At 37.8% G+C, this 27,227-nt stretch overlaps 1 protein-coding gene across 7 annotated transcripts in view; it reads left to right on the forward strand.

Annotated features, from left to right (window-relative positions):
* The window catches only part of FGD4 (FYVE, RhoGEF and PH domain containing 4), a 237,048-nt gene that overhangs the window by 84,558 nt on the left and 125,263 nt on the right, over positions 1-27,227 (forward strand). Inside the window, exon 1 of one of the 7 annotated variants that reach the window (XM_037731182.1) lies at positions 6,257-7,429. The exons of 4 other annotated variants lie outside the window; for them this stretch is intronic. The gene's annotated coding sequence lies outside the window, so the exon portion shown is untranslated. Of the gene's footprint in view, positions 1-6,256; positions 7,430-27,227 lie in introns of those variants that run through there. 2 more of the 7 variants (XM_017507906.2, XM_017507909.2) reach the window with 2 other exon arrangements.

Below are 27,227 nucleotides of genomic sequence, written 5' to 3' on the forward strand. Positions count from 1 at the left end.
AAAAAAAAGAAGAAGAAAAGAAGAAAGAAAAGAACTCAGAGCATTTATGACATAAAACTTGGAGGGCAGATTAAGAAGCTTTTCAGAACCCCCTCCACCACCTCCTCCCATATCCTCCAGCACACACACACTGATCTCACCCGCCTTGCATATCAAATAGATGCTGCACATCTATTTGTGTACATGCATATGCTCACATACACGCTCCACCTACCCTGCACACACATCCTTGCTGCACACAAAACCTCAAATTCAGATACCATCAAATGTTCGTAATTACATACACCTCAGTCCTAGTCTGAAGGGACAGAGCTTGGCTTCCCTCTCTTTTCGATGCTTTATTCTTTCTGGGGTTTGGACTTGGGGTAGAAAAGTAAAGTTAGAATTGATTTTAAAAGATCAAATAAGAGGTCATAAATAACTCCCTGGTATCAACAATAAACATTCAACTGATCATTACATTTTTGCTAAATTTGCTTTCTCTCTTCAAAAATGCAACCCTGTAGAACTTGAGTGAAACTGATTTCAAGTTTGACCTAAAGCTGTAGTTGTTTGCATGCTTTGGTCCTTTAGGGGTTTTTTTTGAGCAGCAAGGAGTAACCATTCAGCATCAGGTTTTATCAGCACAAAGTTTGAATTGTCATAGTTTTTGTTCTGGCCCAGTCTCAGCCGTAAAACATGAAAGAGAAGGTTCTTAATGTTGGTAATTTGTTAGCTTTTGCAGAATGATGTGTCTTTGCTGTTTACCTGATGCTATACATCTGTTTTATCTTGTTAGCTCCTCTCCCCAACCCCCTACAAGAGGTAAACGTCTTTATTTCTCAAACATATCAAAAACTCATCAAGAAAAAGGCCTAGCATATGCTTTTATTTTCTGTGTTTAGAACTTTGCATATTACACAAGCCTCATTTATAGAACGTTCTTTATTATTAGACCTTTTTCTGCTTTACACTCCACACATATTTTAGATTTATTAATGTAATTAATGCATAAACATAAATATACATGTTATACCTATGTCCTCCTACGTATGTCCTTGTAGAGTCTTCACTTTCATATATTTTAGAAATTTTCTTAAGGAAAGAAGAATTAAAATATCTAGATTCCAATTATTTATTAATCACTTTTTGAAAAAAATATGGATAGTAAGTGTGGAAGGCAAGGCCTAGGTGCTTGTGTAATTTCCTCCCACCTTTGTTTTAGAATGATATTAAGAATTTGGAAGGATAGGGAATATTACTCTAATGAAGAGACAAACAATCTAATGATGTGAAGAACTAAATCTCATTATTCTTATTTGACTAAGACACTATCTTTCCAATTTTAATTAAAAATATCCCTGGAGCATTCATAGATCTGGGTGAGTTTTTTGATGGTTGGACTTGAATGGAAAAGGGCTAGAAATATAAGACCTCCTCACATAGACTTTCTTCGTCAATATTTGTTGTATTTTTGGCAGTGTATACTTGGGCAAGTCCTGGAACAACAAGTACTTCTCTGAAATGCTAACCATATCAGAGGAATGATGGGCCACTAAAAAAAAAAATTCCTTCCATCAAATCGGGCTAGACTCTTAACCTTAACCCCTTGCAAACTGGGTAGAGAAGTTCAATTTATTAATATTTCAAGTGGTTTATCTTCCTTGTAAAGTACTCTGTACCCTGCAAATACATTTTTGCTCTAAATCACTTTTATGAAATGAATCATTTAAAAATCTATTAAATTAAAACAAAAAATTCATAGACTATTAACCAAAAATGCAAAAATTCTTGGTAATATATAGAAAATATCTAAGGAGATACCACCTGTTTATAGTATTGTATTTTATGGTTTCAGTGTCTGTGACTCGTTAGCTCTGCTGTTTAGGCTTTTTGGGTTCACTGATATGTTTGATCCCCAATTAGGATTGGTAATTTGAATCTGTTTCATAGTCACAGATAACAGTAACAATATCTGGTCAATTCATAATATAAACCATTTGTCAAGAAGGAATTTCAGCAAAAATGGAAAGACAAGTGAAACCAGTAGCAGAGCTTGTGGCATTTTTACTAAAAGTACATCCTAAATTGGGCATTGTTGTGCAAGTGCAGTTGCCGTTTCAACTGGCATTTGAGCAATACTTCCTGCTCAGGCCTTTCATTCCTACCACACATGAGGATAGTATGCAGAGGTATGTTATTTTAAATTTTACTATGCTATTTCCTTCTGGAAAATAAACGTTTCTTGTCTTTGTTACTTCAGCCTTTTTTCTTCTTCTTGACTCAGTAAGACTCTCCTCTGATGTTTATTCTCATTATTTTAGAGCTAAGGAGAACTTTGGAAATGGCCTAAGCCAGTGTCCCCCTTTTGTGACTGATGAGCCCAGGACCAGACAGAATAATGGCTTGCCTGTGTCATAGAGCTGGCTAAACAGGAACTAGAGTCTAGGTTTCTGAATTTATAATTAGGGCGCTGTAGTTGGACTTCATAGAGGCTAAGGGCTTAAACACATAACTCCCAAAATATGTGCCTATTTTGGGAGTTATGTGTTTAAGCCCTTAGTCTCTTAGGTGCTTTGGGTATCATTGCCAACTCACAGGGTTGCTGTCTGCAGGGTATTTACAAATTTCCAGGGAAAAACAGCAACATCTGTCAAATATTGTATAAACTCCTACCTCTAGACAGTTCCCTTTTAAATAATATTTGGTTGCACTATATTTCTTTCCATAGTGGCATATTTTCGCAAAGTCGAGGATTTGGTGGGTACAAATCATTGTGGGAGAGGAAATGAGGTTTGTAATGTTTAATAGGTTTGTAATGTTTAACCTCTATGGTATGAGAGGTGGGTAGGGTCCACCCACATCCCATTAGTAAATAGTAGGAGTGATTTAAGAATAGAATAAAAATATTATTTTTTCTTGAAATTATTATTTGTTGTATTTTGTCAAATGGTGCTAAATTGCTAAGTCAAAGGTAGTTATTAGTTTTTTTTGTACCAAACCACTTAATCAATGGAACTCTAAGGAATTTCTCCTGCCCTGGGGCACTGTGCAGAAATTACTGAGATGCTCTGATTTGAAAAGTTTGGGAACTTCTGACTTCCTGGGTAAAGCCTCATACAAAAGGAAAGAGAAAGGAGGAATAAAAGCAGATAGAATTAGGCGTATTCAGTCACGAATGGAAATGGAGCAACACTCCCAAGATTATTCCATCTCTGCCTAGCTGGCACAATAGCTGCAACAGCAGATTGAAAAGTTGCCACCTGCCCAGTATTTGAGGAAGATAAATTATCAGGCTTCTGCTTCCAACACCTTTTTATCTTAAGAACTTTTATGGGGATTGTTGGCTGTTGGTCACATGCTCTCCCACTTAGGTTTCAGGCCCTATTATTAGATTCTGGGCAGTGTGGTTTGAGGGGATAGTTATGATGAAGACAATATCAGGACACTCAGAGGTGAACTTGGAGCTGCAGAGGACACTACTACTCCTTACTCACCTTTCTTAGATCTGCCTTTATTTTTCCTTTCTGAGTAATTCTGAGTAATTTTTTCCCATGGAATCAATTCTCGAAAAACTGTGAGCCAATTCTTTTTAGGATTTTTATTGTCTCACTAGTTTGTAGATCCTCCCAAGAACATGGTGGAGTGAACATTAAAAAATATGTATAGGAGGAGTAAATATATTTTTAGTATGTTATAATTTGATATTAAAAATTTTAGAAACTGGAGTAGGAAAATAAGTCCAATATTTCTTCCACACAGGTACTCTGAAAATTTTGAGGCCTAGGTAAGCCTGGCCTTTTGTCCCTAAGAATCTCTTCTCTGCCAGGTGAGGTGGCTCATGCCTGTAATCCCTGCATTTTGGGAGACCAAGGCAGGTAGATTGCATGAGCTCAGGAGTTCGAAACCAGCCAGGCCAGCATGGTAAAATTCCATTTGTACTAAAAATGCAAAAAAATTAGCTGAATATGGTGGCGCGTGCCTTTAGTCCCAGCTACTTGAGGGGCTGAGGCAGGAGGATTGCTCGAGTCTGGAAGGTTGAGGCTGCAGTGAGCCAAGATCTTGCCATTGTACTTGAGCATGGGTGACAAAGTGAGACCCTGTCTCAAAAAAAGGAAAACTTTTATATCATTGCAAATGCATAGTGTTTATTCATAGTGGGTATTCAGTTTGTATTTTATTTTTTCTCCCACTTCTGGGAGATGTGCAGTGTAGCGACTTAGATGACTTAGATCCAAGCTTTCAGACAAATGAGGTTCTTGTCGCAACAGTGAGACCAAGGGCAAAGAGCTTAAATTCTGAATCTCAGTTCTATACCTAAAAAATACAGATAAGAATACCTACTTCATAGGCCCAGTGAGGTTTATATAAAATATGTGTAAAGTGTTTATTATAGTGTCTAGCACATATTAGGGACCAGTAAACAGTACTTGTTAATATAAACATTTCCCCTTTGACACATAGTCTTTGTGACCATATTTTAATAACTTCATGATAGTGTGTCATTTGTATATTTGCGTCACCATTCTTCTAATTCTGGATTCTTAGGTACCTCTAAATTTGCACTAGAATTTAAAACAGTCTTTAGTCATTCATCAGATTTACTAAATTCACACTATGTACAAGGACCTTGACTTGCTGTTGACACAGGGTTCACAATGACACTGTCCCTGGCCTTGAGGTGCTCACAGTCTGAAGAAGAGATGTGTACAAATAACTGTGTCCTGTGATAAACACCATCAGTGTCTAACTTACTGAGAAAGTGCAGAGGAGAGAACAAAATTGTCAGACTCCGCCTAGTGAGCTCAGGGAAGTCAGGAGGGTGTTATAGGAGATGAGTGAGTTAATGTGGGTGGGGTCAAGTTATCAAGGGCTTTTTAAGGCATCATACAGATTGGGATGTTTATTCCCATTGAAATGAGAAAGCCAATTTTATGAAAAAAATTGACCTTATCTGTGTGGTATTTTAGCCGGTAGGGTACAAGATGGAGGCAGGGAGTCTAATTAGAAAGTTAAGGCATCCAGGTGAGAGATGGTGTGGCCTACACCAAGGGGGAATGATGGAGATGTAAGAAGTGGCTGGATTTGAAGAAATACCCAGGGCAAGAGGAGACAGTTGGATATAAAATGTCAGAGAGGAGTCAAGGATGGCCTCCCAGGCTGAGTGATTGGAAGGATAGAGTTGCCATTTCCAAAAACAAGGAAGGATACAGGAGGACCAGATTTGAAGATTAAATGGAGAATTGGGTTTTGGAATGTTGTATCTGAGATGCTTATTAAACACCCAAGTCAAGGATGTTCAATAGGTAGTCAGATGTAAGAGTGTGGAATTCATAGGGAAAGAGGTTTGTCCTGGAGTCATATATTTGGGAAGTATTAATGTATTCATGGTATTTATAAGATGTTTTACAAACATGATACAGTTACTTCACCCATCGTTATTACTATTACTCCTCATGTAGAGTTGTCTTTCATCTTTTCATCTATTTTTTAAAAATTTAAATAAACTGTAGAGTCACTTTGTTAAATTGATTTTTTTAAAGTATGCTGGAAATTTTACTAGGAGACTATTTGGTAAACTCTGAAGGCTTGGCATCTATAAAATGTATGTCTTATTCTTCAACATATTATATCTCTGTTAGCTTTCCTTTATTTCTCTCACAGTTCATTTTTCCCTTCCAAATAGTTCACATACATTTCTATATAATATTACTTCTATACTTTTTGTTGCCATTATAAATCCAGTCTTGCTGGTATTCTGATAGTTTTGCTCTTATAAAGGCATTATATGGCTATATTTGTATATGGTTACCTCACTAAACTTTTAGTACTATAAATAATATCCTACTTGATTCTTTTAATTTAATTTTTTTTTGAGGGTAGGTAGGCATCTATAAAATGGATCTTTTTATTTAGGAGGAATAGAATCGTATCATCTGCTAGTAATAATTTTTGTCTTTTTCCTTTTGGTATTTGTGTCTCATTTCTGCTTTGTGCCAAGAAAAGAAATTTGAAATTAAGATACGGAGTTATTATAGAGTAAGGCGGTAATTAATACTAAAAGTCTAGTCACAATATACAGTTTTTGTTTCATTTTCTTTTTTGGCTTATCCTAATTTTCTTGCCATTTATGTTTTATTCTTTTTTTATTTTTTGGAGACAGGGTGTCTCTGTCGCCAAGGCTGAAATACAGTGATGCAGTCATGGCTCACCAGAGACTTGACCTCCTGGGCCCAAGCGATCCTCCCACCTCAACCTTCTGAGTAGCTGGGACTACAGGTGCACACCATCACACCTGGCTAATTTTTTAAAAAAATGTCTGTGGAGACCAGGTCTCACTATGTTGCTCAGGCTGGTTCTGATGATGGACGTTTTGAGTGCCTATAGTTTATATGTTCTAGATTTATAGCTTACCTCTAACAGTTGGTTTGGTGTGGTATATTTGGTTTTCAGTCAATTTGATCTTCCAGTGACTTAATCTCTGATTCCTTCATGAGGACCAGGCGTGGGCAATTGTTCCTGCAGAATCAGTATTTAACCTTCATATGCTGAAACAGATTCAACACAGTAGATAGTATAAAACTAGGATGTTTTAATCCTATAATTGGGTAAAACTCTGGATGAAAATTTAATTTTTTTTCTTTATTTTTTTTTTAGATGAAAATTTTATGTCCAGCACCACCTGTCCTCACAAAATTCAATTAACGCACTAAAAATGAATGTATGTTTGCCCAGAAATTAATTTATAACACAGTTGATTTTTGAAAACTTTATTTTTAAACTAAGATTTTTTTTTCAAATTTGAATATTAGATCTGTTTTAAAAAATCCCCATAAAAGCAGTTTCAGTTCTTATGTGGATTGCAAATCATGAAACAACTTGCTGATGAAGCTTAGATTTCTGGAATGCTTTATTTTTAAAGTTAACTTTGAAGTTTTATTTTCTGTTTGTCACGTCCAGCCTCTTGTGACCTTTCTCCCTGAATGAACAGAGTTAGCTCTCTGAAATGTCAGGAGTTTGTAACACCAAGGGTAAATTTGCTGGAAAGCTTTTAGTTGGGCTGCATTGCCTTGTTTAAATAGCCGAACACCTGCTAGGCAAGCCCTGCACATGTGAGTGGCTATATATGTTCCTTCCTTTAGGATTTGCAAGGCTGGAGCACAAAGACAGCGATTGTTACCCAATAAGCAGTAGTCACACACTTCTACCAATCGCCTTAGGAGGGCTGGTTACCATGGAATCCACCATCTGTTCACTCCCCACCGGAATGTGATTATCATTGTGGGCTTGGAACTGGGGAAAGCAGGGGAGCCTGTGCTGGGTGAAATTATCTGCAATGGACTGGGTTAATGGGAAGCTTGCTTTGGCTCACTGGAAGAATAAATGAAGGGAGTTTTACTTCAACCATTTGCAAATTCTGGCCAAGAGGAATAAATTTAGCTTTTATAAGGTAAGTAACTCTGGCAATATGTATCCAGTTTGTAGTCCGTTCGTGTGGGGGCATTATCTCCATGTGGTCCGAGGAAAGGGAGCTCTAAGCTCTTTTGAAAGAAATCTCCAGCGTTACACACTTTTCTTGTCTTGATTTTATGCAGTTCAATAATGCCTGTACAATTACATGTTGGTTTTGGAAAATGAAAAAAAAATTTAATCTTTTAAACTGTTTTCTGCTTGTGAAATTGTTTTGTGACTCCTGAAAGTGGCAAAAGGACAGTCATTTTTAATGGTTTTTCAGAATGAATTACACTGGTATTCTTTCTGAAATACGCCCATGGCCCCAACGTGTTCAATGCCTGTTCTTATTATTTGGAAAAAAAAAAAAAAAAAAAAAAAAAATCTCGGGTCAGGGACGTTTGTAGGTTATGATTTAATTAATGATTATTCTGACCCACATGATTGACCCATCATTACTAGCTGATGTTTTCAAATGTGATGTTTATGCAGTTTTATTTTGCAATGCTTAGGCACAAGTTTCAAGGGCCTGAGCATGTGGAAACAATGTGGCAGTGCTTTAAGGCATGCATGCAGGCACCGTGGTAAAGGAAGGGCAAGATGAGGAAGATCAGCTTCTATTTCAAGGGCTTCCTTTGTTTTTCTATTTCCACAGCCCCTTAAAATGTGTGTTGCATATTGTGAGCAGTAGAAGGAGATTTGGGTCCTAACAAACGGATGACTGACATTTTTCTGTGTGGCTAAGAGGTTGGTAGCTCAAACAAGGGACTTCTATGTCCTTTGTAAGGCAGCATTGTATCCCCTTCCCCAAAACTGTGCCCCAAAATATAAATGTGAAAAAACAAAAAGAGTGCTGTCTATACTCTGGATACTTCTTTTGTGTAAGTTTTTTTTTATCATTGAAACCATAGGGCCAGTGCTCTGTGAGTTTAACTGGGTCTGCCATTTTTATTTGATAGAGGAGAGGTTGCAAGGAAAGACTTGACTCCTGCAGGTTTAGTCCTTCTAATTGTGCTGTGCTGCTGTCATCTTGGACATTCATGCCAGTGGCTGCCCCGAGAGTTGGAAAACGTTATTGCTAATAGGCTCTAATTGTTTCATTTTCTTTTTTAAATGACAGTACAAAATTAGATAACCTCATATTAGCCAAGGACTCATGTTCTTACTTCAAGAACAGGTTTTTAGGCCTGACTGTTAGTTATGAGTTCTTGGTATTAATTGTAGTTGACTTTAAAATTCCTACCCTCTTTTGTGCTTACTGGTCTTTATACATCATTATTATTACTTTTTAAAAGTTTTCTTCTTAATGTACAAAATTAGTTTAGCTACATAGTAGTTCTAAGAAGCATCTTTTAGTAATAGTAGATATATGTCTGCCTTAAAATTTCCTTAGCATAATCTAAAAATTTTTAAGCCAATATAATAGTATTGGGATAATTTTTTTCACCCATAAATGTCAGTCTTTCATAAGCAATATAAGGTTTGGGAGGAAAGTAGGTAATTTGAAAGCATTATGTATGATTAGGTGTTCATGTTGCTTTAATTACCATTATCTTAGAATCCAGAAAAAGGCTGTGAGTGAATGGGTGTGAAGTGTGTGGTATCCATGTGCTTGGGATGTGGTTACTTAGAGCAATTGAGGTGGGCAAGATAAATCTGTACACTTGTTAAGTTTCTAGTGTTGGTGAATTTACTTACTCTTTTTGTTGTTGAGGCAAAGTTTTAAGATTGTATTTTTAATTGGTTGTTAATGTTAAAATATATCTCAGCACTTTGAGCGTTGGCATGCACATATGTATTTTCATGTGTAAGTATATTAGTAACCTTCTTGACCAAGTTTCCAGAGTAATAAGTAATAAAACCACAGATTTTTCAAAATGTTTTTAAAAAGCTTTGTCAGTCCCCCACTAACAAGAAACTTAGTGGTTCTTGAGGGTAGCCCTTTACAGAAGTAGGTGAGGAGTGGGTAGCAGGGACAGTCCCTGGAGCATCTGTGATCCCAACCAGGGTACCTGCGGGACAGGAGTACACGGTCATATAACTGTCCTGTACTTGAAGGACCTGGTGAGATGTCCACCTCCATTCACAGCGCTGTCAGCAGTGAGCCCTGCCACCATGCACACAGCTTCATATAGTAAGGAATTTAGAATTTAGAATGTATTAAATTCTCGGGTCTACTGTGAACCACTGTTTTCTGATTTTCTCTATCCTTATTTGTGAGAGTGAAGACAGGTGCTAGATTTCTGAGAAGTCTGTCTTCTTCCAGTTTTTCCATCTGTATGAGGTCTTGATGCTTTTCAATTCTTCAGTACAACTTAAGACTTTACTACATGAGGAGATTACATTTATGTTTGTAAATATGTAAAACTAACCTTATTTGGTTATTTCATGTAAAAGCGTTATGTAGATGACAATATGAAACTTTGACCAAAATGTTAGAGTGATTCAAATCCATGAACAGTGAGTTGACAGCAAATCAGCCACCACTAGTTCAGCACAGTCAAGTCTTTCTGCTCCTTCCTTTAACACATTATGCTGGACTGTTGCATGACCTAACGCATTCAGACATGTAGACTGTAAACCTAATTAATGGCGATTAAATTTCTTAGTTTTTCTTACTATGTTTTCTGGACACATTCATTCTGCCTAGCCTAAATTGAGTCCTTCAGTTTCTTTGCTTTCGAGGTACAGATTTATAATGCATTTAAGTATTTTTGGCCCTTGTGGTCCATTTGGCCTTTGAGCTGTCTGAGATGATGGAGCACTAGGGATTTGAAGTGAAGGGGCACCTGCAGTTGCTGTCACTGCTAATGCTGCTATGCTCACATGTCCTTGGGGTTGGATCTGTTTGCATTTTTCATAATTTTAAGAAATAGATGTACTGAAAATTGCCCTCTTGCTTTCTCCTACAATTCCATATTACCATGGGTGCAAGAAATGCTTGGAATGAGTTAATCATATGCATCAGCACAATTTTGCATGTTTTGCAATTTTGCTGTGTTAAATGTACATTTACAGGATGGGGAGCCTATAAAGCATGCATGTGAACGATGTGAACTTATACAAAAGCTATAGCTCAAAGCTAGTTTCATTTGGCAGGATTTTTCTCTATATGTTTGCCAATTGATTTGCTTATCGGCAGCTGTTTCTTCTGAGTTGTCATCGTCTTCTGATTTTATAACTGCTCTTGAGCTTCTGTAAAATAAAAAGGCAAACTTTCCATAAATTGGCAATGAGTGGGTGTATGCAGGTTGATGTAGATTCTTTGAACAGCTTTGTTATGGCACTTAACCTTTTCTTGCTCAATTGCTGGCTCTTTAACCCCAGAAATAGCTTGATGGAGTGACATGAGGGTGACTAGCATACCTTATCCTTAGAACTAAGTTCCGTGTTTTACAAATAACCGCCACTCTGTAGGGCTAATTGTTCTTTTGTAACAAACCTGTTGAATTACTGACTTCCAGTGTAAGTAGTAGTTACTTCCTTTCTTTCCTTCCTTGTCTGGCTAAATCCTGTGTTCTTTTTTTATTTTTACCAATTTATTTGTCCTGAACTCAGATTAATGAAATTATGAGACACAGTATGTTCCCATAAGGCAAACAGACTGAATCTCTTTCATATTTTTAGATCCCTGTTATATATCGCTAGATGTTTATTTTCACATAATTTAAGGGTCCCAATCTAAACAGGATTGCCTGCTTTTTAAAACCCTCATTTTAGAGAAGAATATGAGGCCTATAAAGATTTAAGCAACTTTTCCAAGGTCAGGAAACCTGAGAGTTACAGAAACAACTAATGTTGGGTATTGCATGTTGAATGCAAAGACACAGGGCAAGGTCAGCTTACGATCCTACACTGTTGTCCTTAAGAGGAGCAGAACATTGAGATGTTACCCTAAAAGTCCACAGATGAAATTTTCAGTATGCCTAGATGAATACACCTTTGGAAAATGATTCTCTATAATCAAAGCCATAAGAAACAGTTTGTCTTTATCAATACCAACCTTTTAAAAAACATAACTGCCAAGACAATTGGATACTTATGTTTTTTAACTTACAAGCTTTTCTACCTTCTATCCCTAACTATATGTGAAGTAAAATGATCAGAGGGCTGCCTAGTCATTGTGGAGCCTAGAGCAATGGGGGAGGGAGCCTGAGGGATAACTGTGGTCCACTTTAGGACATATCTGTCTCTTGGGCAGCATACAACATTCCTGTTGTGGGTTAGTACAACTTTCTGTGGACCTTTCCACAGGTATACAGCCTGCACTTGCGTAGTTAATCTCCCTTTCCTCTGCTCCCTGCACCAACCCACAGGCACCTCCTTGCCCAGGACTACCCTGCCCCTTAAGGAGACATTCAGTATCTTCAGTGTTAACTTTTCATTCATTCATCAAATATTTCTTGCACATTTACTCTATGCCACTACTGTTGCAGGTGTGGAGGATATGGCACTAAGCACCATGGACAAGGTGTTAGTGAAATTTACCTAGTAGTGGGAAGAGACATAATACAAAAGTAAAGAGATAAGTAAACAACACAGTTTCAAATAGTTGCAAGTTTGTGATGACAAAATGAGCTGTATTAAAGGAGGGAGTTGAGGGTGGTGAACTTTAGATTGTGTAACCAGACGATGTTTATCTGGGGCAGTCCCACATAAGCTGAGACACAAATGATAAGGAGCCAGCCACGGGTAATCTGATACAGTGAAAGTGTGTTGCTGTTATCCCCAATTTTTGAAGTAGAAATAGAGGAAAGCTAATCATCAGGATCATATAAAAATCATATTGAGTGCTACAAAACCACACTGCATGTCATCTTTACTCTTCTTTTAGGACTTAGTCCTGAATATGTGTTCTTTTTCAAAGTCAGAATTTACTGGGAGAGCATGGGAAAGCATTTACCAGTAGTTAAGAGCAGCAGTTTCAAAGTTGAGCAGACCTGGGGCTAGTCTAGTCTCTCATGCTAGCTACCTCGATGTCTCTAGGCCAGTCACTAAACCTAACCTTCCCCATTTGTTAGAACTTGGGGGCTTATCCTGGGTATGAAGGAGGTTATGTTCAAAAATTCAAGTTGTGCTAACAATGATGAGTATGGATGAGATGTTCTATTATGGGCATCAGTAATAATCCCTGAATGTTCCCAAAAGCAAAAAAAAAAAAAAAAAAAAAGAAATAATCCCTGAATGTCGAAATATTTTACTCTTTGCAGTGAAAGCCTGGTAGGACTATTAGCCCTCAAATTCATGTATTCGACAAATTCTTTCTTGGTGTCCACTCTGCCCTTGCTAGATTCTGGCTGAAGAGCAGGACCAGGACATGCTCTACACTCACACAGTGCTCAGCTAAGAGAGTATTAATCATTTGCATTCAGTGTGATTGACATAGAGGAGGAGGAATAAAGGGTACAGAGCGGAGGGATTCCTTGGCTGTGCATGTGAGGTGCAGCTGGGAATTCTGGTCTGAGGAGGCTTAAGCAAGGAGACATGACTGGCCAGAAGTGTAGTCTTTGGGCTAAGGCAGGGCAGGATATGTGAGTGGAGATATTGCCTCGCACAGAAGTTTTTACTGTATCCTGTAAAGAATGAGGAATGTTTGAACAGTTTTAAAACTTTTGGAAATAGGTCTTCAGTTTTATAGTCTGAAAAGATAACTGGCAGTTTAAATGATAGAAACATGGGAGGGAACAATCTCCAATGCAGCCGGAATTCTCTTCTTCATCTTTTTCATCCACAGCAGTTAGACCTTTTATTTTATTATCACCACCACAATATAGTTGCCATATCTTATTCTTGATACTTAGATTCTAAAGTCAGCACAGAAAGCCAAATTTGCATGAAGTCAAAAAAGCTCTTGAAAAATCCCTTAGGAAGTCTTAGCTTTGCAGATCAACTCTCTTCTCGTTAAGTCCAACACTGTATGGGTTTTTTTTTTTTTTTTTTTTTTTTTTTTTTTTTTTTTTTTTTTTTTTTTGCGTTAGAAGAGATTGCTGCTTCTTGGGTTGAGGATGAAATATAATAATTACTTTGCTTACATTTAGAGGTCATGCTGTATGAAATAGAGTCCTAGAATTCAGCTCAGTATGGTGAGACCTCACACTTGGAGAGTCACCAAGTGACTCATGTGAACCAAGAGGAATTACAGGAGCTGCTAGCAGGTTCATGATTTCTGTCTGTCTTACTGCCACTGCAGAGCACATGAGCATTGGGTCAGATTGCCTGAAGAGCTTAAACTATTGCACCTGTGTTTGTCATGTACTTCCTATCACACACAGCTGTTTTCTGTAGCTGCAAAGTGTATATAGTTCAATTTGAGCAAGTTAAGATGCAACTACTCTAATTGCAATACATACCAACTTTTGGTGTTTTCTCTGTCAGAGGCTGCAAAGTATAGTCATCATCCATCTAATCTTTAACAAATATTTGAGATAAGTGATTTATCCTCACTGAAAAAATACAAATGTTAGGAGGTATAGTACATAGTATTTCCAAGTTTGCCAACATTATGTGATGAACTAGGAAAAATAGCTTGATCTGTTCTGGCTTCAATTCTATGTTCTTAACTTTTGTCCTTTTTTTTTTTTTTTTTCAAGTTAGCCGTTGCATTAACCCAGGCAAAATATAAGTATTATTATTATAGGAAACATAACTATCACAGTAGCAGTGAGGGTATAGAAATAAGACTCTAAATAGATGAAAAGATAATTAATGAGTTACCATCTTTAAGAAGTCCTCAGGTGGTTAGTTACTGTCAAAGAGCATAAACGGTTTGAAAAGGAAGAAAACCCCATTGACTAATACATGAAAAAAAATTATACAACTAGCAATCAAAGAAATACACAAAATATTCATGCTTTATATTGGCAGAAATTTTCCAAATGCTATATTTTGGATTGGCACCCTTGTATACTTCAGATGACACTGTAAACTGATGGAGCTCTTTGGAAAACAGTTTGGTAAAGACATTTTATCATAATCAGAGAGCACATGGCTGCAAGAAATAGAATCCCCCTGTAATTTAAGAGAAAACAGGACGGATAAAAACAACACAGAGGTGTCTCGTGGAAACCAGGGACAGTAAATTCGTCCAGGCCTCTCAAGAAGTTGGACCCCGGACAGCTACATTTCCTTCCCTCTGGATGTGTAACCTCTCATCCTTACTATTCCGCCTGTGTGCTTCGTGGTGTTTGCAGTGGCCTCTTAGGATCCCTCTGTGAATGGCAGAAAACGTGGCCACCTTTAATCTCAGTGCCCAGCAGAAACACACAGTTCTAACTATGGATGCCCTGGAGAGACTCCAATGGGCTAAGCTTTGGTCATAGATTACCTTTGCTAGTCAGCTGTGGCCATGGAACGTAGGATACACTTGACTTGTAATAAGCAGATAGAATACAACTGCTACATTATTGATAACTTTAAAAATATTTTTCACTCCTGTAATTCCAATTTGAGAAATCTACCACTAGAAAGTTGCTGAGTGATTCAGTGAATGATTTATCACATCGCATCAGGTGTTTTAGTGGGAATAGAAAGAAGTGGGAAGCTAGTAACATGTTCAACAACAGAAAAATTAGCTAAATAAATTACTGTACATTCATGGAATTGTAAGTTATACAACTATTAAAAACATCTTCACAAAATGTGGGAAAATGCTCACAATGAAATGTTAAATGTATATTGTGTTGTATATGCTGTATTTTGCTTTTTATATAATACATAAAAATACTAGAGGGAATTGCTAGAGAGATAACACTGGTTATTTCAAATTTTAGGATCACTTTTGTTTTGTTCTTTACAATTTTTTGGAGATTTTAAATAATGAATAATGACCTTACAGGAATTTTACTATACTAAAAAGGTGAACTAATATAAAGTACTCAAAAAAGACATTATAATCTAGTAGGGAAAATGAACCTGTTGTAAGTAATAGTAACCAATGCAGGCTAGTATCTGTTTGTGTTATAGATTATATAATGGAACTCAAGGATGAATTTCCTAGTAATTAGACTGTTTTAAATATGGAATGTCCTGTTCAAAAACTATTTTCTTACCACTCGTGGTATTCAAATAGAAATTAGATAGAATATTTGTAAGAGATATTGTAGAGAAGATTCATCTATCAGGTATGTGGAACTAAATGACTTTGAAATTAATCAACCCCAATGTTCTGTTGGGAATACAGAATTTACCCTGGAAAGATTCTTTTTAAAGTGCTTTGTGTTAGGGGGAAGATACTGTAATAATACAAGCTGAGTACCATTTATGAAAGAGATGTGAAATTATATAGAAGTCATCAAGAGTCTGTGAGGTTAGGGAGGAGGATTAATTTGAGACAGATCTTGAAGTGGGTGATAGGCAGTGACTACATTATAAGAGGGAAGTTATTTTAAGGCTTGAATAATGATTGGTGCTAAAGCAGAGTTAGGATTCAGCCAGTTATGGATGAGGAATAGTAACCAAATTGCTTGCCAAATGGCAAGGTATTTATTTTCGTTGTTAATTCTCTAGTGAGATGAGCATGAAGTGGTGCAAAACTTAGATTGAACAAGAGAGCAAAGGGAAGTGACCATGGTAAATCTGCTTGTTTGTGGGCTTAATTATATTCTGGGAAGAAAAACTTTAGGGTGATTGGTGTGATTTTTATGTTTTGGTGGTTATGTTAAATGATGGCAGTAATAGTACATTAACAACTGTGCTATAAAAATCAACCTGCTTATTTAACTCATACATTAAAATTCCTTGAAACTACAGAACTATAAAGAAACCAAGGACCTTTTAGTTTAGTTTAGTGTTTTTTGTTTGTTTTGAAGGAGTCTCACTCTGTTACCCAGGCTGAGTGCAGTGGTGGGATCCTGGCTCACTGCAACCTCTGCCTCCCGGGTTCAAGTGATTCTCCTGCCTCAGCCTCCCAAGTAGCTGAGACTACAGGCTCATGCTGCCATGCCTAGCTAATTTTTTGTATTTTAGTAGACATGGGGTTTCACTGTATTGCCCAGGCTGGTCTTAAACTCCTGAGCTCAGGCAATCTGCTCACCTTGGTCTCCCAAAGTGCTGGGATTACAGGTGTGAGCCACTGCATCCAGCGGACTTTTAGTCTTACTGTGTGTTGTGTGGTCATCTTTTTTTTTAAGTAAAGCAATATTAAAGGCATAATTTTTTCTGTTCATTAGAAAAAGTCTGTGGCCATATCACCCTGAATGCACTGGGTCTTGTCTAATCTCAGAAAAAGACATATTTCTGTGAAGATTAAGCTGATTTTAGGATTGAAACTCAGTTTAGCATTTTGTGTAAAGCTGATTGTTCCCCCATTTGAAAAATGGAATAGATGTAAAATTATTACTATAAAAATGATTAATATTGCTTTTCTTTGAATTTTTCTACTTTCTTATGATTGTGTACATCTAAGTCTTTTCTGTGATGCTTCTCAACGTTTAAACAAATTCTGGTGAGTGATCCTAAACTGAAAGTTGTAGTCAACTTGAGGACTCTAAGAAGCCTAGTGCTTGTGTCCAGGCGTGGTGGCTCACCCCTATGATCCCAGCACTTTGGGATACCAAGGCTGGCAGATCATCTGAGGTTAGGAGTTTGAGACTAGCCCGGCCAACATGGTGAAACCCAGTCTCTACTAAAAATAAAAAAATCAGCTGGGCAAGGTGGTGCGTGCCTGTAATCCCAGCTCCTCAGGAGGCTGAGGCAGGAGGATTGCTTAAACCTGGGAAGTGGAGGTTGTAGTGAGCTGAGATCATGCCATTGCACTCCAGCCTGGGGGATAAAGTGAGACCGTCTGAAAAAAAAAAGAAGTAGAGTGCTTGTTCATGACTCTGAGCTCATTTAGTTTCAGCCTTCAGCTTCTGGTGCTACAGTACTTGGGACTCGCACGCCAACTCCCTATCAGGTTTTGTCACTGCCACCTTGTCACAAAAAATTGTGGGGGTAGGGGTTTCATCTCTTGGAAGGACCGAGGTAGGAGCGCAGCCAATAAATCTAATAGCTTGCCTACCTGAAGTGCACAGTTGATTGGAGACAGGCTGATCCAGGGCCCGCCTCTTTCTCTCCTAGGGAGCATATGTGTTTTAGCATTAGGAAACATTGAGTTATTTTGGCCTCATGGAAGTGAAGAGCCTGTATTCTCAACCATCCAGAGCTTTTCCTCTTAATTACTCGGAGGCATCGTACCTTTCCAGAGGCTTTTATTGTTTGTAAACCTTGGCAGAAAGAGGGAAGGGCATGGTATCTGCATAAAATTTCTAGTGGAGAGCAGATTAAATGGAGTCTCCTCATGTCTAGTTAGATTTATTTACTTATCCAGGCAACCTGGACATTCATTTAAACATTTAAGGATTTATGTCTAAAGCTTTGCTGGGCCAATAAAGATAGTCTTGCTCTCAATAAGCTCACTTTAGAAACTACGATGTATGATGCAAGGTCATAATACTGTACAAAGGTTCCTGCAAAGTGCTGTGATTGCACAGAGAGAAGGGAGAACTCGTGGCCAGGCCAGAGAATCAGGACTACATCACCTTGGAGATAGCTCTGCACAGTGTTTTAGGAGCAAGTGAGATCTCCTATATGATATTTCATATCACACACAAAAGCTTGAAAACTAAAAGAATCATACTTGTTTGGAATACAAGAAATTGGTTTAACTAGAGTATTGGGATTAGGTGTAGGAGTGGAATGGTTGGAATTTGTAAGATAAATGGCACCAGATTATGTTAGTCTAAGCTGTAAGTTAGGTGTGGGACATGATCCAGTAAGCAGTGGAGGGAGCTATCTGAGATTTTTAAGCTTCCAGGCAACATGATTCTTTATATATTTTGGGAAGATAACTCTGATGGAACTTTGCAGGAGGGGCGAAGGTTGCAAGGTGTGGGAGCCTTGGCATTTTGATGAGGAGCAGATGGTACAGGAGAAAGATGATGAGTCCTCTGAGTTAAGACTGGCACAAGGATGTAGAAGAGAGAAGGAATTGAGAAATTTATAGGAGTAAAATTGCCAGGACTTAGTGATTAATTGGATGTATAGATTGGGTAAAGGAGTAGAGAGTGTCAAGAACAGCTCTGAGGTTTCCAGCTTGGATAGCTGGCTAGGTGATGCATCTTTGGCTAATATAAGGAATTGAGGAATACTATGGGAGAAGCAGACTTGGATCCTGTGTTTGACGCAGGAACTATTAAATTTCTCCTCACCTATTTGTAATAACTGGTTTAAATGTATGTATAAAATTTGTATTCTTTACAATTTTGCAAATAAATGCCATAGAAATTCAATATATTAATAGTCTGTTAAACTATATTAGCTTCCCTTTTGTGGAAAAGTAAAGTGTAACAATAAAAATAAAATCAAGTATTTCAAAACAAACTTCCAGTTTCTCTTCATACATCACACTTCAAATTCTACAACTCTCTACCATTTAAAATTAATTGTTGCCTATCAACAGGTGACTGTACCCTTGCTGTGCGGTGAAAGCAGAAGAAAAAAACAGGGATCTTCTGCATTCACAATATAACTTGGAAAAACTAATGGATATATAATCACGTTACCCAGTCAGTCAATTAGTTTGTTTAGTGATAGACATTTCAGTTATAAAATACAGAAGCAGTGTGAACGTTGAGGCAAGAAATGGCCATAAGACATTGTTTTTTTTTTTTTTTTTTAGTGTAAGAAGAAAATATTTCAGTATTAATGGGCTTCTCAACTGTAATACCACTTTTCCAATAAACCTTTTCCCTCAGCCACGTTAGTCTTCTCTGAGCTCTTGAAGCCCTCTGTGATTTTTATCTATCATTAACGTATTTTCAGTTGGCTCTTGTCTCTCTCCCCAACTAGATTGAGTTCCTGAGGCCAGGAAGCTTTTTGTTTTTGTTTTGAGACAGGGTCTCACTCTGTCTCCCAGGCTGAAGTGCAGTGGCGCAGTTGTGGCTCACTGTAGCCATGAACTCCTGGACTCAAGCAATCCTCCTGCCTCAGCCTCCTGAGTAGCTGGGACTACAGGTGCACACCATCATGCCTGGCTGATTTTTTGTGGATATGGGGTTTTCGCCATGTTGCCCAGGCTGTTCTTGATATCCTGAACTCAAGCTGTCTGCTCACTTCAGCCTCCCAATGTGTTGGGATTAAAGGCTTGAGCCATCACTCCCAGCCCCAAGGAACTATTTTACTCACTTTATGTCCCCAGATTTTTGGCTCAGCACAGAACCCATACTAACATTTAGATTGACAGAATTAAGGCTAAGGAAAACTTTAAAGGAATTTACTAAAATTACCAATCCCATTTCAACAACTGGAAGATAAGGAATGGCACCATATCATGGGATTAGAACAGGGACTACACCACCTTGCTCCAGCTCCACTGTCTCTGCTTCTAGAAAAGGCCCCACTTTGATAAGGAGAATTCCACAGCTCCTGCTTACATCTCATATGGTTCTTGCTCCATTCTTGTCCAGATTTCTCTCATTAGATTGGGTATTGTTGAAGGTCATGGGTTTTTGTCCTGGTCATCTTTGTGCTCCAGATGATTGCACAAAGCCCAGCACATAGAATGTGCTAGATAAAGCACCTAATGGAAGCAGTAAGGAGAAGAGAGAGTCTTAAGCAGACTTCTTAAAATGTTTGAGAATCACTAAGGAATTTGAAAGGTATAGGGCTGAGTTACAATCAACAATAATCTTTTGAAATGAAACCAAAGTCTTATTTTAAAATACATATTTGTTTTGGTTTGAAAGTCTACTTTCCTGCCTGTCCCTCCTGTTCTTTTCAGAGATCTGTACTGACATTGAGCATTGCACATGCTGTGCCACTTCAACTTCATTTCCTTGTTTCCTCTTCAATTAATTATGAACTGCCTGTACCTCCTTTTAACGTAAGTGATAAAGGAGACATGGGCAGATTGAAACTGTGTTTCTGCAGGTATATGTAGGTACTTGTGTCTTTTGAATATAAAATATGATCAGGGATGGATAAGAGCCGAAATCTCACGGAGGAAGACAGGATAAATTGAAAACTGTGGTTTCAAATGCAATACACCTTTTAAAAGGGCAGGCAAATGAGCTTTAAACAAATGTGACAATCATATTAAAGAAGTTGAACACAGTCTTCAACCAGTAACTTGATTTTAATAAATAACAGGCTGTTAATCCCAAATTAGTGCATGATATAATAACTAAAATTGCCAAAAGCAAAACCATTCTCAGAAACCGGGAGAGAAAAATGGGGTGGGGGTGATTAGAATTAGGCAGCAAACTGGAACTAATTTCCCTTTTGCCTTTTAGACTGGATCTCACTGTTGTCCAGGCTGGTGTGGAGTGGCACGATCACAGTTTACTGCAGCCTTCACCTGCTCAGCCTCCTGAGCAGCTGAGGAAGGAGGATTGCTCCAGGTTGCACTACCATGCCCGGCTAATGTTTTAACTTTTTTTGTAGAGAGGGAGTTTCCCCTCTGTTGGCAGGCTGGTCTTGAACTCCTGGGCTCAAGCAATTCTCTTATCTTAGCCTCCCAAAGTGCTAGAATTATAGGCATCAGCCACCATGCCTGGCCTGATTTCCCTTTTTAAGTTGTGGTTAGTATCATCAGTATTTCCTATTTATTTTGAATATCCCTGGACTTTTAGACAGCATCTCGATTAATAGGAATAATGGTGATACTGACAGAAGTTATGTGTTGTAAACATATATGCTTACACTGATGCATATGTAAACTGTAAAATGTGCAAATGATGAAGCAATCTCTTAGCACCTTTGACATAAACGGTCATGTTTAACATAGATTAAAATTTTATTTTAATAGAATAAAAATCTCAGGCATGGATTTTACATAGTAAAATCCTAATATAGTTTTAGGTGAGTTATATGTCAATGATAAGAATAAAGGTTATTTTCTAGTAAAATGCCATTGATCTATGAAGGTACCAAAACTTTAGTTCATTATTTAAATGAGGAAAAGAATGGGAAACTTGGTACTTTGATTTAAGATGGTAATTTTATCTAATGAATACATATCTAAGACATAATACTGGGAATATCATTGCATAATACTGTAGTAGATCTGGAAATTACCATAATTTAAATTGGGCAATTTCAGGTCTAGTATAGTTAGTGGGTACTCAAAAAGTTCCTAGATGCTTAGCTAAGCTTCTTTATTAATGCATTCAAATCAGCAAATATTTGAATGCCTTCTTTTTGCTTTGAGCTGACCTTGTTTTGGGTGCCAGGGTATAATTAGAAAAATAGTTTTGTTAAACTGTTAGGTGAATGCTAATTGTTCTCTGTTCTAAATGGCATTACATTCATCTTTGCATATAGCTCTTTGGTTAGGATAGCTTGCCCAAGCATCACAGGTAGATGGTATGCAGTTTTCTGTCATGCAGTAGATATTACCATGTTGCCTTCTCAATTGCTGTTTCAATTTACCTGCTACTGTGAGCGCTTGAGATGACAGTGTCTTCAGCACTGGATTTTATAATTTAAAGCAATTTTTTTCTGGTTGAAGTCTAAAAAAAAATTGTGTCTTTGTTATATGGAGATTAATTTTTTAACACATATATGCTTATCAAATTATCATTACTTTTAGGTTAGAATTTAATGGCATCCTTAGTTTAATGAAATTTTCAGTATCATAGTTGATATCCCAGAATCAAATTACAGGGTCAGGTAGATTTCGTATCTAGACTGATCTGTAGAAGATATAAATTAAAGTTATAGGGCCAGGCATGGCTGCTTACTCCTGTAATCCTAGAATTTTGAGAGGCCAAGGCAGGAGGACTGCTTGAGCCCAGGAGTTTGAGAGCAGACTGGCCAACAAGGTGAAACCCTGTCTCTACAAAAAAATTAGCTTGGCATGGTGTCATGTGCCTGTAGTCTCATCTACTAGGGAGTCTAAGATGGGAGGATTGCTTGAGCCAGAAAAGTTGAGGCTGCCGTGAGCTGAGACCACGCCACTGCACTCTGGCCTAGGTGACAGAGTAAGACTCCATCTCAAAAAAAAAAAAAAGTGTTAAAAGAATTTAACCCGAAATCATTTTGAAGATCCCCTCTCCAAATATCATTAATATTTTTTTGCATGTAGCATTTACTGTTAATTCCGCCTGCTTTCTGCCATCATCATAGTTTTAACATTGGCGCTATAGCATATTTATGTCAGCATTATGACTTACTGAGTTTTAGGACTAACTTAGTGTGTGTAGATGAAATGTACAAGATTCTTGTGAAACACTGTCTAGGAGCATGACTACTACTTATATTCTAGGCGGCGCCTTCTACAGAGCAATGTTCTGTGAAGGGTTCTGTGCCCTACAGGGTACAAAAGATGAACCTTTGGACAACAGGAAGCAGTTACTAGACCTTGGAGTTCAAAAGAACCAGCCCTAGCATTCCTAATATTTTTGTACTTTTTCTGGCAGTTGTTTTTCCATCTATGTGTCAGATACATCCAATCTATGGGGCATAGGTGCGGAATTCTGAGGTGAGAATAGAGAGTGGACAGTGCAAGCTCACTTTTCTCTTTTGTATCCGTAGCATTTTAAGCATGGCTGGTTAATTGGACTGAGATGACATTATTTTAGATAGTGGAATTCTGGCAATACTTGTTTATAAGTGACCACAAACATAAGTTATTTAATGGTATGATATTTAAACAAGATGTGAGACTAAAGATATTGCATCTTTTTCTTTACAAAAAATAAATGTCCCCTCCACCGCCTGCCATTTGCTAACTTTTCATGTGAAGACAAGTGTCTGTCAGTATTTAGCAAGTTCTTACTTAGCAAATATATTTGGAAAACACAGTCTGCCCCTTTGAGATACAGGTGACATTTGAATAAGTTAGAAAGTAACTACAATCAGGAGCAGCAGAAAAGTATGCTATAGACAGAGCATTTTTGAAATGATTGTTTGGAAATGTCCCATTATTGTGTAATTTTATCACTAAAAGGGATATACAGTATCTTTTATTTTTAAAAACTTATTTTTAAAAAAGCTTATTTATGCAAGTACACTCAAACTTACATACAGATCTTTTTAACCATCTTTTAAAATCTTTGGCCAGGTGCACTGGCTCACACCTGTAACTCCCAGCACTTTGGGAAGCTGAGGCAGGAGGATCACTTGAGGCCAGGAGTTCAAGACCGGCCTGGGCAACACAGTAAGACCTTGCCTCTGCAACACAGCAAGACTTTGCCTCTGCTTAAAAATAAAATAAAATAAAAAATAAGGCTGGGCACACATGGCTCATGCCTGTAATCCCAGCACTTTGAGAGGCCAAGGCAGGCAGGTCACTTGAGGTCAGGAGTTCAAGACCAGCCTGGCCAAGATGGTGAAACCCCATCTCTACTAAAAAAGAAAAATAAAAAAAAAGTAGCTAGGTGTGGTGGTGTGCATCTATAGTCTCAGCTACTCGGGGAGCTGAGATAGGAGAATCACTTGAACGCAGGAGGTAGAGGCTACAATGAGGTGAGATCATGCCACTGCCCTCCAGTCTGGGTGACGAGCGAGACTCTGTCTCAAAATAAATTAAATAGGGCTGGGCGTGGTGGCTCATGCCTGTAATCCCAGTACTTTTGGAGGCCAAGGTGGGTGAATCATGAGGTCAGGAGATCAAGAACATCCTGGCCAATATGGTGAAACTCTGTCTCTACTAAAAATACAAAAGTTAGTTGGCATAGGTGTGTAATCCTAGCTACTCAGGAGGCTGAGGCAGGAGAATCGCTTGCACCAGGGAGTCAGAGGTTACAGTGAGCCGAGATCGCACTACTGCACTCCAGCCTGGCAACAGAGTAAGACTCTGTCTCAAAAAAAAAAAAAAAAAAAGACATTGCATGAATATGGAATTATGTTTGTGAAGAAGTAGTCAAAGGAAACCCACAGGGACTAATTAGACTTGGTGATATGTAAAGACCTTAGGGTCACAGGAACTGAAAAAGGTGATGTGGCTGAAGTGATGGATGGGACTTTATAAAAAAAAAATTCCCAAGTGCCTAACAATGTGTCTCTAATACAGTCCCATATAGGGGCTCAGTAATTCTTTGTAAATAAATGAATACAACATCTTTGAAGGGATTTTAAATGTTTTTGAGTTTTAGCATTTATTTTTAAAAAATATTATTTTCCAGTTTGCCATGGGTTATTCTAATTTCTGTTGTTCTAAACTCGAATCCTTACCCATTTGTGGCAAATGACATTTGCCTCTTCTATCTCATGCAGAATGTGAAGATAAGCCATGCTCCATGAACAGTGAACTGTTTACTAATACAAGATTATTTATCTTAAGTTCCGCTACTGATGAATAGACAAAGTATTGTATTTTAAAGGCTATACAGTATAGGTATTTTATAATAGTTAGCATAGTACCAAAGACCTGTTTGTTTCAACATGATTGCTAAAGTTGACAATATGTAGATGCCAGGATGATAATTAGAAAATTCCAAGCAAGTAAATTTATAATTTATTTTGTACCCATTCGAAAGTGCATATAATGGAAATGAGCCTTTTTTAAAAAAATTAGTTCCCTTTTTATCTTTGACCTTATTTCCTACCACAAATTCAGTAACTTACGAAGATATTGAAAAGCTGAGTAAATTTGGATCTACTAATATTCTTTTTTCTTTGGAATTTTATTACTCTAATATACTTCTGAGATGGTATTAAAAAGGGAACAGCATGTTTAAGATTATCATTATCTGTGGTGGGTGCGGTGGATACATAGAGTGGATGATTTGCAAAAGACAGGAAGATCCTCGTTCTATTTAGGGTATCCTTTCTTTCCACATTCTGAATTTGGCCTTTAAGAGTATTTGGGCCAACACAAAAGGCCCAAGTCGCTTCTGTTACCCCAGCAAGCTGTGCATTAGGGTCTTGGGGGAAGAAAGACGATAATTAGAAGAAATTTTGATCAGACAGATCGTCAAAAAATAGAGAAGCCTTCCTTCTCTCTCAAGTTAGTAGCAAGTAAATGGCTGTACTTTATCCTTTGTCTGACCTGGCAGGGGCAGAACCAACGTTTTGTTTTCTTTAAGTCTCAGAGGAGCCTTTTCTGGAAGCTGCATGGTTATTTCAAAGTTGGAAAAAATAATGGGTTCCTGTGGAAATTTATGAAAATATTTTTTCTTGACTTCCTTCTCAAAACCAGGGTGATTGATAGAGGGAGCATAGTTTAGGAACATATTTTGAAAGCAAAGTGGCAAGAGATGAGGGGTAGAACCTTCAGGCCTTCTGTGAAATTTAGATTGCATTCTAAGTGCAGCCCCTGAGGCTTTTGGCAGGCGCTGATGAACACTTTTATAAGCCACAGTGAAGTTTGCAAGTCTGCCACCAATTTCCTTGTTACAAAGCCTGAAATAATATCCCTTCCCTCCTTTTGATGCCTAATGAAATCCTACTTATCCTTCAAGATAAAGTTCAATCTTCCCTTCTTCAGTAAAGGAGGTAGTTATCTAGACATTTAGGAAGGAGAGCATGAACTGAAAAGGGGACTTGGTACTGGAATCTTCTGCATAGTGGAGGAGCTGCAAACCCCCTCCTGGATCAGTTCCCCAGAGCAGATACTGAAGAAAGAGAATACACAGAAATAGTACAAGCAGTGGAGTGTCTGTCATAGAGTTGGCTAAGCATGAGAATACAAGTTGAGAAAAAACAAGGAGATGCTGCTGAGGTTGGGGAGCATAAATTTATGGTACAAAATATTTCAGTTGCAATTTTTAATTGTGGTAAAATTGTAAGTGTGGTAAAATTTAAGTGGTAACATATATATGACATTTTCTATTTCGAAAATTTTTAAGTATGTGGTTCTGTGGCATGAAATACATTTGTATTGTAGTACAGGCACCACCACCATCCATCTTTAGAACTTTTTCATCCTTCCCAACTGAAACTCTGGACTCATTAAATTAATGTAGTAGTTTCTAGCTAGCAATACATGGCCTCAGAACTAGAACTGTTTGTAGGTGGACAGTGGACTGCGTCATGGTAGGTATGAAAGAGATGGGGTTAAAGGACTCTAAAGTGCTACACAAAGCATTTACTCTGTTTGCAGGTGGATGAAGCTGAGGCACTGATAAGGAGGGATGGAGCAGAGAAGAGAAATAAACTTTTATCTGCTTGAATTTAAGTGAATGATTTACATTTAGGAAGTACATAGCTCTTCCAGTTTGAATAGCCACTTGGCATTGATCTACTGGAATCCAAAGAAATTAATAGTAACAGTTATAATGGTTATAATTAAACACCATGTTTGTGCTTAGAAGTAAATTCCCTGGAATTAGTATAAAAGTAAAATTTGATAAGAGATATAACAGATTTGGAGAAAATATTTGTGATTTGAAGAACTCCTTCAAAGACAGCTATAATTCAATTTAAAAAAACAGTACTTAAAAAAAAAAACAGTACTCCCAGCACTTTGGGAGATGGGAGGCCAAGATGGGAGGATTACTTGAGCCTAGGAGTTTGAGACCATCCTGGACAACATAGGGAGACTCTGTTTTTATATACCATTGAGTTGTATTCAAAAAAATGAAAATTTGGGCCAGGCACGGTGGCTTACACCTCTAATCCCAGCACTTTGGGAGGCCAAGGCAGGCGGATCACCAGGTTGAGAGATTGACACCATCTTGGCCAACATGGTGCAACCCCATCTCAACTAAAATACAAAAATTGTAGTCTCAGCTATCGAGAGGCTGAGGTAGGAGAATCACTTGAACCCAGGAGGTGGAGGTTGCAGTAAGCCGAGATCACGCCACTATACTCTAGCCTGGGCAAAAGGGTTGAAACTTTGTCTCAAAAAAAAAAAAAAAAGAAAAGAAAAGAAAAAT

The sequence above is a fragment of the Cebus imitator genome, unplaced genomic scaffold (assembly GCF_001604975.1).
Source record: "Cebus imitator isolate Cc_AM_T3 unplaced genomic scaffold, Cebus_imitator-1.0 Scaffold385, whole genome shotgun sequence".
NCBI lineage: Eukaryota > Metazoa > Chordata > Mammalia > Primates > Cebidae > Cebus > Cebus imitator.